This window comes from Schistocerca americana, chromosome 11 (genome assembly GCF_021461395.2).
Source record: "Schistocerca americana isolate TAMUIC-IGC-003095 chromosome 11, iqSchAmer2.1, whole genome shotgun sequence".
Classification (NCBI taxonomy): domain Eukaryota; kingdom Metazoa; phylum Arthropoda; class Insecta; order Orthoptera; family Acrididae; genus Schistocerca; species Schistocerca americana.
The window spans coordinates 180,441,030-180,457,649 of record NC_060129.1 but is presented as its reverse complement, the minus strand read 5'-3'; the positions used below and the strand labels follow the sequence as shown (position 1 = coordinate 180,457,649).

Genomic DNA, 16,620 nt, shown 5'->3' with positions numbered 1-16,620 from the left:
TAAAATGCACTATTAAAACGTGGTACAAGGTGACTGTATACCATAAGTACCATATTCTGCCGGTAGCGTTCTCGCTTCCCACGCCCGGGGTCCCGGGTTCAATTCCCGGCGGGGTCAGGGATTTTCTCTGCCTCGTGATGACTGGGTGTTGTGTGCTGTCCTTAGGTTAGTTAGGTTTAAGTAGTTCTAAGTTCTAGGGGACTGATGACCATAGATGTTAAGTCCCATAGTGCTCAGAGCCATTTGAACCATTTTTGAACTATATTCTGCAGTGGGTGGGATCCCGCCTCCCCCGCCCCAAAACAAATTCAGGTATAAAGCCACGCTTTTATATATAACGTACAAATCACAGAGTTCAAGGTGACTTTGTGTCGTCACAGTGGATGCTGTGAGCTACACCACAGCCAGACAGTCCATTTCCTCGACCGTAGCTTGTCGTCTTTCACTGCCAGACACTCCTGCTGTAAGAGTTTCTGACTTAACAGGAGGGGACTGGCACACACTGTCACACAGGCTCCCCTGCAAGCCTTCGTGGCTGAGGTATCTGTTAGCTCGTTTCCCCATACTTGAACATGTCTCTATATCTGGCAGCACAATATGTACTACTATAGTGAGACACAAAGAGAAGCTTCTGTATTCTGGGTTTTTTTCTCTGCTGGGTTCGTAAGTTTTGGTGCTTGTTGTGCACAGAGGGAATCACATCAAATGGGAAATTTCTTCCCCTGATGACATATTGCACCCCAGTGCCTTCACGGTTCCTTAGCACTAGATACTCTCTCATCTTGCAACCAAGTTGAAACCGGAATGACCTCAGCGAAGGCTACTGAGCAGCCAAGTGCATCACATGGTGCTTGTATGAACTATTTTAAAAACAGACTACATTTTGAGAGCATTCTTTTTCAAACATAGTTAATTCTAAAATAATAATGGGCTTTGTAAGATGCTAAGATGGGTTTTTACTATATACTATTGCATAACAACAATATAAGCCACACACATTTCTGAAAGAACACCGTCACGGAGTGGAACACATGTGAAAGGGGATATGAATACACTTTGAAAGTTCATTTACACATCCTCACTTTTGAGAGATCAAATCAACTTTGTGTGTGTGTGTGTGTGTGTGTGTGTGTGTGTGTGTGTGTGTGTGTGTGTGAGAGAGAGAGAGAGAGAGAGAGAGAGAGAGAATCATCTTTATTCCTACATCTCTAATAAGCACACTAGAAAAAAATTGGTCCATCCAGGACATATCATACTGATACCATGTAACAGAAAATATGGCCTTTATAACAGCTTCAATTCAGTGAGGAAGAGAATTGACAAATTTATCAGGTAGGCCAAAGTCACTTACCAATGATTAAATTCCACAGAGCTACCCAATCCATTAATGATTCCTATGTTTCACCCAGTGCTTCAAATAGTCCCAGATCTTTGCTACAGGTTCGAGATCAGGTTAATAAGTAGGCCGGTCAAGGTGCAAAAGTGTCCCAGATTTTCTGTTAAATGAGGAAACATATGACTGTACGAGGTGCATTCAAGTTCTAAGGCCTCCGATTTTTTTTCTCCAGACTGGAAAGAGATAGAAACATGCGCATTGTTTTAAAATGAGGCCATGTTCATTGTCAATACGTCCCAGAGATGGCAGCACCGTACGGCAGATGGAATTTTACCGCCACCGGCGAGAATGAGAACTGTTTTAAATACTTAAAATGGCGACGTTTTCCTTACTTGAACAGCGTGCAATCATTCGTTTTCTGAATTTGCATGGTGTGAAACCAATTGAAATTCATCGACAGTTGAAGGAGACGTGTGGTGACGGAGTTATGGATGTGTCGAAAGTGCGTTCGTGGGTGCGACAGTTTAATGAAGGCAGAACATAATGTGACAACAAACCGAAACAACCTCGGGCTCACACAAGCCGGTCTGACGACACGATCGAGAAAGTGGAGAGAATTGTTTTGGGGGATCGCCGAACGACTGTTGAACAGATCGCCTCCAGAGTTGGCATTTCTGTGGGTTCTGTGCACACAATCCTGCATGACGACCTGAAAATGCGAAAAGTGTCATCCAGGTGGGTGCCACGAATGCTGACCGACGACCACACGGCTGCCCGTGTGGCACGTTGCCGAGCAATGTTGACGCGCAATGACAGCACGAATGGGACTTTCTTTTCGTCGGTTGTGACAATGGATGAGACGTGGATGCCATTTTTCAATCTAGGAACAAAGCGCCAGTCAGCTCAATGGAAGTACACAGATTCACCGCCACCAAAAAAATTTTGGGTAACCGCCAGTGCTGAAAAAATGATGGTGTCCATGTTCTGGGACAGCGAGGGCGTAATCCTTACCCATTGCGTTTCAAAGGGCACTACGGTAACAGGTGCATCCTACGAAAATGTTTTGAAGAACAAATTCCTTCCTGCACTGCAACAAAAACATCCGGGAAGGGCTGCGCGTATGCCGTTTCACCAAGACAAAGACAACGCACCCACACATCGAGCTAACGTTACACAACAGTTTCTTCGTGATAACAACTTTGAAGTGATTCCTCGTGCTCCCTACTCACCTGACCTGGCTCCTAGTGACTTTTGACTTTTTTCAACAATGAAAGACACTCTCCGTGGCCGCACATTCACCAGCCGTGCTGCTATTGCCTCAGCGATTTTCTAGTGGTCAAAACAGACTCCTAAAGAAGCCTTCGCTGCTGCCATGGAATCGTGGCATCAGCGTTGTGAAAAATGTGTGCGTCTGCAGGGCGATTACATCGAGAAGTGACGCCAGTTTCATCGATTTCGGGTGAGTAGTTAATTAGAAAAAAAATCGGAGGCCTTAGAACTTGAATGCACCTCGTAGTGTGAAGCCCTGGCTCACCAAATCGTAATGCCAGGAGTAACACCACAGTGGCATTGTTAAGAATAGGTCCTCTCCCCAGATGAGCACCGTACTCGACCACTGTCATCTGGAGTAGTGCAGAACCATCATTCACCAAACACAATGTGAGGCCATTCTTTAGTAATCTACATCTACATATATACTCTGCAAACCACCATGACATGCGTGGGAGAGGGTACATCCCATTGTACCAGGTACTAGGGTTTCTTCCTGTTCCACTCATATACTGAGCGCAGGAAGAATGATTGATTGAATGCCTCTGTGTGTGCAGTAATTATTCTTGCCTTATCCTCAAGGTCCACGTGTGAGCTATACGTAGGGGTTTGTAGTATATCCCTAGTGTAATAATTTAAAACGAATTCTTTAAATTTTGTTAGTAGACTTTCTCGGGATAGTTTATGCATGTCTTCAACAGTCTGCCAGTTCAGTTCCTTTGATATCTCTGTGACACTCTCCCACGGATTAAACAAACCTGTGACCATTTGCAATGCCCTTCTCTGAAAACGTAAATTTCCCCTAGTCAAATGCTTTTCAGAAATCAAGAAACACTGCATCAACCCGTTGCCTCGATCCAAAGCTTTCGGTATGTCACGAGAGAAAAGTGCAAGATGGGTTTAACACGATAAGTGTTTTTTAAATCCGTGCCGGTTGGCACAGCGGAAGTTATTCTGTTCGAGATACCTCATTATATTTCAGCTCAGAATATGCTCCAAGATTCTACAAAAAATCGACGTCAAGGATATTGGATGGTAGTTTTGTGGATCATTTCTGCTCCTCTTCTTGTAGACAGGTGTGACCTGTGTCTTTTTCCAAGAACTAGGCACGGTTTTTGTTCGAGGCACCTACGATAGATTATAGTTAGAAGAGAGGCTAACAAATTCAGTACACAGTCCGACAGGGAATCCATCGGGCGCTGTAGCTCCGTTCAATTTTACAATTTCATCTGTTTCTCACACCACTCTAAACGCAGCTGCCAGTGTTATGATGTTAATGGCAGACCATTCCCTAGTCCAGCTGCTGCTAATCTCCAACCAATCGTGTGGGATGACAGAAGTTGCAAGGAATCCATTACCTGTTCTCAAACTGCAGCGACAGCTGTGAAGGGGTTACAATGTGCTCAGTATACATGGCTATCCTCCCTTATGGTAGTCAGATGTGGTCGACTGGTAGTTTGACAGTGAGTACGAGCGCCTTCAGATACCCGTGCAAACGACATCGAGCCACTGTCAAATCTGAAAGCACCGTAAATCTGGATACTGCAAGATCTGAACAACTGGCCAAAGAGAATCAGAATGAGGCTCCTTTCCAACTCTGTCCGATACTGATACTGCTCCCTCACACAAGTATGTGGCATCTACATCTACACTCCAGCCACTATGTGATGTATGGCAGAGGGTACCTTGAACCACCACTAGTCATTTCATTTCCTGTTCCATCCCAACCACTTAAGCAGTTGTCAAGAATGAGTCGCACTAGAGTTCTGTACGCAGTTGCCTTTACAGATGGTACACACATTTCTTAAACTCACCCAATACGCTGAAGCTGGCAAGTTTCCTTTCCTACTGCAGTCATTACACGCTCGCTCCATTTCGCATAGCTTTGTAACATTATACCCGTATTTGGGAACCGATTCCACATGCTTGTACTTCTGTTAACAGTCACCTACATGTCAATCACATTGATCACACAACATCCGATCCTGTTTGCGTCCCTTTTATAACAACACTAACATTAATGTGCTCTGCTGGCCATTCTACTCTCACAGAGAATTGCAACTCAAATAGTTTTTATACCCACCAATAGCACATACATGTACAAAGTTATATCTAAAAACAAAGATTTTGAGACTTACCAAACAAAAGCGCTGGCAGGTCGATAGACACACAAATAAACACCCAAAATTCTAGCTTTCGCAAACAACGGCTGCTTCGTCAAGAAAGAGGGAAGGAGAGGGAAAGACGAAATGATGTGGGTTTTAAGGGAGAGGGTAAGGAGTTATTCCAATCTCGGGAGCGGGAAGACTTACCTCGGGGAAAAAAGGACAGGTATACACTTGCACACGCGCACACACACACACACACACACACACACACACACACACACACACACACACATATATCCATCCGCACATACACAGACACAAGCAGACATTTGTAAAGGCAAAGAGTTTGGGCAGAGATGTCAGTCGAGGTGGAAGTACAGAGGCAAAGATGTTGTTGAAAGACAGGTGAGGTATGAGTGGCGGCAACTTGAAATTAGCGGAGATTGAGGCCTGGTGGGTAACGGGAAGAGAGGATATATTGAAGAGCAAGTTCCCATCTCCGGAGTTCGGATAGGTTGGTGTTGGTGGGAAGTATCCAGATAACCCGGACGGTGTAACACTGTGCCAAGATGTGCTGGCCGTGCACCGCACCAAGGCATGTTTAGCCACAGGGTGATCCTCATTACCAACAAACACTGTCTGCCTGTCCCATGCACCCTCCCACCACCACCTACTCCAGTCCTGTAACCCGGAAGGTGTACACGATCAAAGGCAGAGCCACGTGTGAAAGCACCCACGTGATTTACCAACTGACCTGCCTACACTGTGAAGCTTTCTATGTGGGAATGACCAGCAACAAACTGTCCATTCGCATGAATGGACACAGGCAGACAGTGTTTGTCGGTAATGAGGATCACCCTGTGGCTAAACATGCCTCGGTGCACGGCCAGCACATCGTGGCACAGTGTTACACCGTCCGGGTTATCTGGATACTTCCCACTGACACCAACCTGTCAGAACTCTGGAGATGGGAACTTGCCCTTCAGTATATCCTCTCTTCTCGTTATCCACCAGGCCTCAATCTAGGCTAATTTCAAGTTGCCACCACTCATACTTCACCTGTCTTTCAACAACATCTTTGCCTCTTTACTTCCGCTTCGACTGACATCTCTGCCCAAACTCTTTGCCTTTACAAATGTCTACTTGTGTGTGTGTGTGTGTGTGTGTGTGTGTGTGTGTGTGTGTGTGTGTGTGCGCGCGCGCGAGCGAGTGTATACCTGTCCTTTTTTCCCCCTGAGGTAAATCTTTCCGCTCCCGGGATTGGAATGACTCCTTACCCTCTCCCTTAAAACATACATCCTTTCGTCTTTCCCTCTCCTTCCCTCTTTCCTGACGAAGCAGCCGTTGGTTGCGAAAGCTAGAATTTTGGGTGTATGTATGTGTTTGTTTGTGTGCCTTTCGACCTGCCAGCGCTTTTGTTTGGTAAGTCTCAAAATCTTTGTTTTTAGATATATTTTTCCCACGTGGAATGTTTCCCTCTATTATATTCATATCATGTACAAAGTTAAATTGACATCCAATTGTAAATGCTTCAATTTTTTTTGTCAGGCAGTGTATATCAGGAAGAGAAATGGACAAAGGATCTAGTTCTGAGGTTCACCTTCTGTAATTGTTTCAATGGTACATTGAAAGTTCACAGTTTAACATCAATTTGTATATTAGTTTAACGCATTGCTTACGATTCAACAGGTATGTGGTTATAATGTGCACGGATCGATCCCCGGTAGATTATGACTTCAGCTTTCTTAGAAGTAACCTATGGTTTACAATGCCTAAAGCTTTTGCCAGGTCTAAAAATATGTCTGTAATAGGCAACCTCTGGTCCAACAGACAGAAAGCTATGGTCATGCTTAGCTCTTTTTTGGAGCCTGTGACAAAAATCTATTACCACTTTGAATTTTGTGAAAGAGTCTATATTCTGGAAAGGGCACTCATTTCAAATATCTTGCTCAATATGGGAATTAATGATTCGTCTATAGTTGGAGAGTGCTTCCGCACTTCTATTTTTATACAGTGGTTTCACAGCACTCACTTTTAGAATGGTTGGATGCATATTTATAGTAATGCTGCAGTTAATCAAGCAGGTAAGACATTTTAAGATTCCTTTTAAGCACACCTGCAATAAGTATGTCATGCCATTCAGATTCCATCACCTGACAAAAGTAGCCAGAATAATGAAAATCAAATCTACCATATTTAGGCAAATCTAAAGTGCAATTGAATATAATATGGACACTTATTTTAAAAATTAAAATAATTAGAAAGAGTTTGTTGGTACATCACAGGTACACAAAATTTATTTTACACAATACACAAAACTATCAAAACAACAACAACTCTTAATCCCCTGTTAAGTGATACAGTCATTATTAAAAAAAGAATGCTCAACTTGATTACCTACATGACAAGGAGACATACATACCATAAATTACGGGCATTACTAATCATTATTCACAAATGTCATCATTACTGGTATCCTCTGAGGAGCCTACACCAGAAATAGGTTCAATTTGCTCTTTCCCTATCATTCTCTGCGTCCAGAGATCGTAACACGGAAGTCATTCCTCCAGGAACAAAAATAAAGTCACTGGTTAGGCTGTGGATCTTTGTTATTATGTCGTCAGTGAGATGACCATGAAATGCATCAAGACAAAGCGTCGCTGGTGGTTTGGAAGGCCCGCCATGACACAGTTTCCTTATGTATCACAGCTAGTGAGGCATTAACGTTACTGTCACTCATCCCTTCTCCCGATTTCTAACAATGTCATCATCAGGGGACAGCTTTTCATTTTTAGGGATCTTGGGTCAGATTTCCAGACCTAAGTGGGTGTGCCATTTTTTTTATAATACGAGACGCCACGCTGCGTACTTCGTACACACATAAAGTTTTGTTTTCATTTGTTGTTGTTGTTGTGGTCTTCAGTCCTGATACTGGTTTGATGCAGCTCTCCATTCTACTCTGTCCTGTGCAAGCTTCTTCATCTCCCAGTACCTACTGCAGCCTACATCCTTCTGAATCTGCTTAGTGTATTCATCTCTTGGTCTCCCTCTACCATTTATACCCTCCATGCTGCTCTCCAGTACTAAATTGGTGATCCCTTGATGCCCCAGAACATGTCCTACCAACCGATCCCTTCTCCTAGTCAAGTTGTGTCACAAACACCTCTTCTCCCCAATTCTATTCAATACCTCCTCATTAGTTATGTGATCCACCTATGTAATCTTCAGCATTCTTCTGTAGCACCACATTTCGAAAGCTTCTGTTCTCTTCTTGTCTAAACTATTTATTGTCCATTTTTCCACTTCCATACAAATACTTTCAAAAACGACTTCCTGACACTTACATCAATACTCGATGTTGCCAAATTTCTCTTCTTCAGAAACGCTTTCCTTGCCATTGCCAAATAGCAAAACTCCTTTACTACTTTAAGTGTCTCATTTGCTAATTAATTCCCTCAGCGTCCCCTGACTTAATTCGACTACATTCCATTATCCTCGTTTTGCTTTTGCTGATGTTCATCTTATACCCTCCTTTCAAGACACTGTCCATTCCGTTCAATTGCTCTTTCAAGTCCTTTGCTGTCTCTGACAGAATTACAATGTCATTGGCGAACCTCAAAGTTTTTATTTCTTCTCCATGTATTTTAATACCTACTGCAAATTTTTCTTTTGTTTCCTTTACTGCTTGCTCAATATACAGATTGAACAACATCGGGGAGAGGCTACAACCCTGTCGCACTCCCTTCCCAACCCCCGCTTTCCTTTCATACCCCTCGACTCTTATTATTGCCATCTGGTTTCTGTACAAATTGTAAACAGCCTTTCGCTCCCTCTATTTTACCCCTGCCACCTTCAGAATTTGAAAGAGTATTCCAGTCAACATTGTCAAAAGCTTTCTCTATGTCTACAAATGCTAGAAACGTAGGTTTGCCTTTCCTTAAACTTTCTTCTAAGATAAGTCGTAAGGTCAGCATTGCCTCAGGTGTTCCAACATTTCTACGGAATCCAAACTGATCTTCCACGAGGTCGGCTTCTACCAGTTTTTCCATTCGTCTGTAAAGGATTCGCGTTAGTATTTTGCACCTGTGACTTATTAAACTGATAGTTTGGCAATTTTCACATTACATTACAAGTGGTACATTAAGAAACTCAAAAAGTGCCATGTTTAGAGATATCTCGATCGATAAAAACATGAGCAGTCTGTTATATTATAAATACTAAAGCGGCCCCCAGACAGTCAATAACACTGTACAATATTACCTGAAGTGCAGTAAAATTAAATATGTAGATGTGAGATTGATAGATTGCACAATAATATTGAGAACTTCAAAAACCTTTGAAATGTGTCATCCTCTGTGAGCAGTATTGTACTAGATCCTGGATATCTTGTGTGTTCACTGTTTGTTGTTGTTGTTACAGTGCTGAAAATATGTTCAAAACTAGACGAATGAAAGTTATGACTACCATTTAAATAACTGCCAGCACTGTGGGATGCCAGGCATATGAGTACAAAATGGAAACGTTACGAATGAATTGTATTATTTGCTGCTCTTAAAACACAAGGAAAGACTACAAAGACCAATGATTTTTTTAAAAGTAAGTACTGCAGTATTATAAATAATGTAAAAATGGATATTTGTGTGGGTCTACATTACCTACCTGCAGATAATCCTTTAGTGACATGTTTCTATAACTATGCGTGAAATACTTTTAAGGTGACACTGCACTTGCAAATTTAGTCTTCGAAACAATTGCCGCTGGCAAGATAGAGTAGCATAACACACAAACACTGACTTGGTGGAATTATGTCTCTCATTTTGCTATTTTGTTTTTTGATCATGGGGATTTGAGCATCAGCAGAAATTTAACCTGGGTGAGGGGGAAAGTGTGAGACTCTAAAATACATAGGTGGCAGTTCCAAGATGGCGTCTAGTGAGGTTGTGTGTAGTGATCAAGTGAACAAAAGTTACAGTTGTGCCTTAAAAACAGGTGTCTATGGAAATTGTAGTAGTGAAATCGTGAAGCTAAAAGAATGAATTTCAAGTTTACAAAAAACTGTGGACTTTTAAGATATGACATTTCGCATTTAAGAAATGAAAATTCTGAGAAGCGGAAAGTCCCTCGCAACATGGCGCCAATTGTGAATAATCAGTCGAGTAAAATTTACGAAAATACGTGTTGCATGTGTAAAAAGTACTACACTTTCAGTGACAGGATGTGCTTAGCTTGCACTAAAATATCAAAAGTTGCGGAAAGGAGACATGCAGAATCGGAGAAATTCCAGTGTGTAGCAACTACATCTAACGAACAAAACAGTATATTACGCCTAAAACATCTAAAGCTGTGAAAAAAATTGCGAATGATTCCTCGTTATACATTACGACAAGCAACAGGTTTGATGTGCTACAAAAAGATGAAAATTGTGAACAACAAAGCACTGGGGTAAATAAAAACTTCATAGTTCAAGAAAACAGCATAAGTAGCAAGAAACGTTCGTACAACAGACACAGCACTAACACAAAAAGTTCACCTAAACACAAAAAAAGAGTAACAGTGTTTGCAGACAGCCATGGGTGATCAGTTGCAGCTAACTTAATGCATCAAAGTCATAATAATTTCGTAATCCAAGGAAATGTTATACCAGGTGCACCATTAACTTCAATACTTGAAAGCTGTAACAACTTACAAGATCTCACAATGAATGACACAGTTATAATCTGGGGTGGCACAAATGATGTCGCCAAAAACGAAGCAGACAAGGCATTAAATGCTATAACATCAGCATTAATTAAGCTTCAGCACACAAATGTAATCATAGTAGGGATACCCCATAGATACGATCTTGAAAGCTGGTCCTGAGAACAGAGACTGGTACACTTCTCACGGACTACACCTAAATGCTAATGGCAAGGAAGAAATGGCCAGAACTCTACTTGCAGCCATCTCTCCAAAAAATCAACTAAAGCCTGCAATATCACTTGAGTGGAAGGATCCAGATGGAACTGAGCAAATAATACCACAGCAAGAAAAAACTACAGTACCAGAAATCAACCACTATGTTGTCAAGAGGACAGTAACGAACAATGGAGTAGGAAGATCAGTTTGCAGGAACAGGATATTCAAAAGTCCAGAAACACATTGTGCTCCTAGAAGATCCTCAAGACCAATAAAACCCAGAGTTCAAAGTGACATGTTTTTGTGGGAAAGTAAAGCAACTAACAAATTCCCAGGACTTGGTAAAAACAACTGGCCAAGCCAGCTAGTTAAAACAACAGAAGCTGTTGCATCAACTGCAGACTCTTCAGCATCACTTAATCAAATGTGGTGGAGTATACAACTCCAGTTACTGTAACACCAGGCAGCTCGGCAACTCTTCGGACTGTACGGAGCAAGAAGGCACCTCAACAGCTACCTTGACAACTAGACAGACAGAAGCCAGGTTGGGTAGTAGATCGAGAAATGCAAGATCGCCAAAGAACATGAACACTTTTAGTGCCTGGATCCAGAACTTATGTAAGTGAACCAACTCAGTGCATTTTAAAGGAAGATAATCAGAGTGACCAGTTAAAAATACCACTAAGGCTCATGCACCTAAACATACAGTACCTTAGAAATAAGCTTAATATATTACAGGTTTTTGTAAGTGAACAGTCACCTCATATAGTAGTGTTAACTGAGCATGGATTAAAATCTGATGAAATTATTTACTGTAAACTAGAGGGCTACTCCTTAGCAAATAGTTATTGTAGACAGCAACATAAGGGTGGTGGTGTGGCAGTTTACATTAGTGAGAATCTCGAGTACAATAAAATAAACAAGGCTTGATTGAAGTGACAGGCATTGAAGTCCACACCAAAGAGTGTAGAGAGGTTATGAGAAAACAAAGTTATTGGGATTTACCATCCACCAAAGGCTGATGTAGTTAGCTTCATAGACATATTTAGTAGAGTAGTGGGACGTTGTGGTCCCAGTGACCTAACTATACTTGGTGATCTGAATATTGAGGCAAAATCTTCCAGTTTGTGTAATATGAGGTTAATAGATACTCTTAACTCATATAATCTCATAAATGTAGTAAATAGTGAAAACAGGGTAACAAAGTCCATATCTAGCAGAATTGATTACGTTATACTATGTAAACATATTAAAGACAGTGTTAGGTGCTGGAATATGGATTTTCACTACTCTGACCACAAATGCCAGCTTGTAGAGTATGTAAACACAAGCATCCCAAAAATGACAAAAGTTATCGAAAATAAAAGAATCCTAAAAGAGGGTAACATCCTTGCCCTAAGAAATAAATTAGCTATAGAGGACTGGGATCTGGTTTACCAGACTGAAGGATCTGAAAACAAATGGGCCAAATTCTATGATACTATGCTAAGACACTTTGACAGATGCTGCCCTGTTAAGAAAATACAAACAGTGTTCACCCATAACCACGGTGCAAAAACCAACAGACTGATACTTCCAGCAAATATGATAAAACTCAGGCAAAACATCCAGGACCTGGATGTGTTACACAAGTCAACAAACCTGCAGGTTTTTAAGGCCAAGTATAACGAAGCCAAGAAAATCTTTAAGAAAAGAGCTTTCAAATCTAAGAAAACAGATATACAGCAGTGAAATAGCTCAATCAGACAATATAGCCAAGACCTCATGGAGAATTGTAAATCAATTTTGCAAAGCCACACCGAAGCCAGAAACTGAAATTTTAATTATAAGACATGAAGGAAACACAATTAAAGATCCTAATAAAGTCTGCAATGTTTTCAATAAATACTTTATATCTGCAGCTGTTAGTCCAATTAATAACACAGTTGTGAGTAGTAAGGTAAAGCTCAGCCCCTTTGAAGAGCCACCTTTTGAATTCAAACAAGTAAGTGAAAAAGAAATAGGCAGGATAATAAATAACCTAAAGAATAAGTTCTCATCTGGATGGGATGGTTTGAGTAGTATCGTGATTAAAAAATGCAATAAGGAATTAGTTAAAATAATCACCCACCTGGTAAACTGCAGTATCAAAGAACATACATTTCCAAATGTATTGAAATGGAGCACAGTTAAACCAGTGCATAAAAAAGGATCCAAGGAAGAGGTTTCGAATTTCAGGCCCGCATCATTAATACCTGTCTTCAGCAAAGTATTTGAAGTTGTGCTGCTGACACAACTTAGTGACTATTTCTTGAAAAATAAGTTCCTAACAGAGACACAACACGGATTCCGAAAAGATCATAGTACTATCACAGCAATTACGGAATTTCTTCACAAAACGTATGGTGCCCTTGATCAAGGAATGCAAACAGCTGGCATATTTCTAGACCTTACTAAAACCTTTGACTCGGTAAACCATGAGTTACTTTTAAGTAAACTTGAGTCATACAATGTAAATGCTGCATCCATGCAATTGCTGGCTACATATTTATTTAACCGCATGCAGTGTACAAAGCTGACTTACAAAATCAATAATCAGATCATTAATTTCCAGTCCAAATATGAGACAGTCACACAAGGTGTACCCCAGGGCTCAATTTTGGGCCCTTTCCTTTTCCTAGTGTACATAAATGATATAGAGCAACCTTTCAACTCTCAACTGGTAACCTATGCAGACGATAACTCACTTATTTCTTGGTAAACAAAATGAGTTAACATTGGTAGCAACTGAGGGACTACAGCAAATAACTACTTATTTCCAAGATCAAGGCTTGAAAGTTAATATCAGTAAATCTCAGTTACTGCCATTTAAACCTACAAACTCACACCAAACCTCTATCAGTAACATAGGTGGAATTGAAGTAGTGGACACAGAAGGCTGCAGATTTCTAGGTATTCACCTGGATGAAAATCTAAGATGGGTAAACCATATCAAATTTTCATGCAATAAAATCAGCAGTTCATTACATCTAATCAGCCAGTTATCAAAAGTAGTTCCACATCAGACATTAAAAACAATTTATTATGGAACCATTTTTCCACAGATTAATTACGGGACAGAGATATGGGGGTTGTGCTGCCAACATACATATGAACAGAATATTAACCCTACAGAAAAGAGTAATCAGAATTATCCATGGATTAGGGTATAGAGATTCATGCAGGGAAATCTGGGTCTAGTGCAGCAGGGGATACAACCCGTCGGCTTTGGACAATGACGTCACAAGTCGCCAGAGAGCAGTTTACCATTTTCGCTTTTGCTGTTATGTTTCAGTTTCGTTTTTTTTACTGGTTGCTTAATAAAGTGGATCTGTTTATTCTATCTCGTGAGTTTTTTTAAAAAAAAGCCAAAAAACACTTATCAGCCACTGAAGGGAGTTACAACACTAAGAAGAATCGCTTCTCGATTGGCGACTTGTGACGTCATTGTCCAAAGCCGACGGGTTGTATCCCCTGCTACACTAGTCCCGGAAATCTTTGTTCATCATAAATACCTCACAGTCTACTCACTGTATCTTTACAAATTAATTATATTTTTTTGTGACACATCAAAACAAAGAAACAAAGTGCTCTGATATGCATGCCTATAATACAAGTAATAAAGATTGCTACTACAGACAAAGAACAAAATTAAAAACAACAGACCATAGTCCATGCATTAGTGGTCAAATACGGTACAACAGATTACCAAGCTCTATAATGTGCCACAAAGGAAACTTATTCAAAGTGAAACTGAAACATTTCTTGATTGACAAGTGTTTATACTCTTTAAGTGAATATTAATATTAAACTAAAATAAATTATTGTGTGTGTTTTATATATATATATATATATATATATAGTACTAAACTTGTGAAAAAATGCTATGACGTTTGCAAAAGACACCAGTTGGTGTCTCCATGCAAAAAAAAATACAATAAATAAATATTTTTGATGGAAAAGTTGGCCAGTTATGACAAAACCATTATACACCAGAGAACTGACGGTAATCCACTCTCTCTCTTTTACACGAACTTTACTTTGACACCGTACTTACAACATCAAATGAAAGATTAAACCATAGTATCGTCTATCAGCCACGCAGTGCCACATCTGGCTAAACAAGAATATTAGCGGAATCACAGGAAAGCGTAAAAGAATTTGATGACGAATGAAAACACTGTTACACAATATTACTGAGCAGTGAAGAGAGAACGTCAATAATATTGCGCAGTACAACTGACCGTTAGGGGGCCGATTAAGCTCTCTTGAACTTTTTCATTTATTTTAACATCTATTAATTGCTGGTGGAAAACCGGAGCTAATGCCGGTATTAATAATATATCAAAGATTTGATCCAAGATATGATGAAATATTCGTCAAATGTATTTGACAAAGATCTTTCACGTGGCGCTAAAAAGGGGTATTACACTATCATATTTTTCGTCAAAAGTTCAAGATTAACCGCAGCAGTTGCATGTACCACAATTGCACTGTGTGCACATGTGGAAGAGAAGCGGGGGAAAAAAAAAGGGAACGTACCTGGTTGAAGCCGTGGGTTTTTGACGAGACAATGAAAGCATTCAACAAAAATTGTTACGTGAACTTATAGAGGCGGACGTCAAGTAGTACATAATTACTTAAGAATAGATGAGCATACATTTCAGTATTTGATCAGTGAAGTGTACCCTCATATCACAGAGCACAATACTCACTTAAGAACTGCTATATCTGCAGAAGGCAGACTCACTAACACTCCAATTCCTTGCTACAGGGCAGAGAGAGGTTAAGTCTCCAATCTCCATAATCTGTTTTTGTATTCACGGTGCCTCGCGTTGTAAAGCGCCTCACCAGCTTCATACATCTCTATTAATTATGTAGTTGTAGATACACAACAATTGTATTTACTGACCTTGGTAACAAACACATTACATAATACATATGACAGAACCAACGAGTTAAAATTTCTAACTCGTTGGACAGAACGCTGAGCGTCACTCGCGCTCCACGTGGTTACATGTCAATGTCACATTGCAGTGAACAGAAGACAAGCTACTTTTATGATTAAATCTACGAGGACCTTGATTTGATCAAATTTATTTGACGACAGCCAAGACGAAGTGCTTTATTACACCATCAAACTTCTTTGACAAAAATATTTGACAAATCAACTTTGACAAAGAAATATCATATAAATCATTTCTTGAATCATCCAATGGCGTTACTCCTTACTAACAAACGGCACAAACTTTTTCTACATCTTATGAACAGACGAATGATATAACGTTTTCTTCCAACTTTCTCAACAAAATGGCGTGACTTCGATACAAGACTATACTGCTTGCTGTGCAGTACTTTTAATGACCACGGCTGAGATCTAGCAGCAAAAATTATCGCGGTACAGCCACGGCTTTGAAAACAGGTTAACATTTTTAATACGAAATTCGAAACTATTTTTAATGCGTAATGGTCGAAACAAGACTCTTCTTTTTCACATTCGCACTGATGGCGAAAGAAAAAATAACGTAAAGACATAAATTCAAAACACGCACAATTATGAAGAGTTTACCTTTCCAGAAGGTTGCACAAATAACGTGTAAGTATTGCTGTAAGAAATACCGACAATAGTCAACAACTTCACCTCAATTCCAACCACCAACAACAAACTGCAACGCAGAAAGGAAATAGCTTGAAAGTACCACGCCCGCAGCACTGCCAATAGCTGCGAGTATGGGGACACCAACTGTACTCTGCCATGTGTTCAGAAGAAATTATTAATATGTTGAATATCCTTAATCACGGAGCTGCTGCATGATCTGTACAGAAAATTAGTTTGCAAGGCATATGATCAGCAAAAGATGAGAGAAGACCGCAATGGAACGCAGTGAACATTAGGTAATTACGGGCTAAACTGCGATTTTCCGATATCTGTGATTTCTGTGAATGCTACTTTTCAGTATGTGAGATTCACAACTGTGATTTGTCGCAGTTCTC

The 16,620-nt window shown here is 40.4% G+C and overlaps 2 protein-coding genes across 2 annotated transcripts in view; both read right to left on the bottom strand.

The window, feature by feature from the left end:
• LOC124553920 (poly [ADP-ribose] polymerase tankyrase-2-like) overlaps positions 1-15,521 on the bottom strand; it is a 107,056-nt gene extending 91,535 nt beyond the window's left edge. The window contains exon 1 of the mRNA XM_047127946.1: positions 15,342-15,521. The gene's annotated coding sequence lies outside the window, so the exon portion shown is untranslated. The remainder of the gene's footprint in view (positions 1-15,341) is intronic.
• Positions 1-15,675, bottom strand: part of LOC124553501 (serine/threonine-protein phosphatase 6 regulatory ankyrin repeat subunit C-like) — a 211,211-nt gene extending 195,536 nt beyond the window's left edge. The window contains exon 1 of the mRNA XM_047127355.1: positions 15,539-15,675. The gene's annotated coding sequence lies outside the window, so the exon portion shown is untranslated. The remainder of the gene's footprint in view (positions 1-15,538) is intronic.
• Positions 15,676-16,620: the final 945 nt, after the last annotated feature.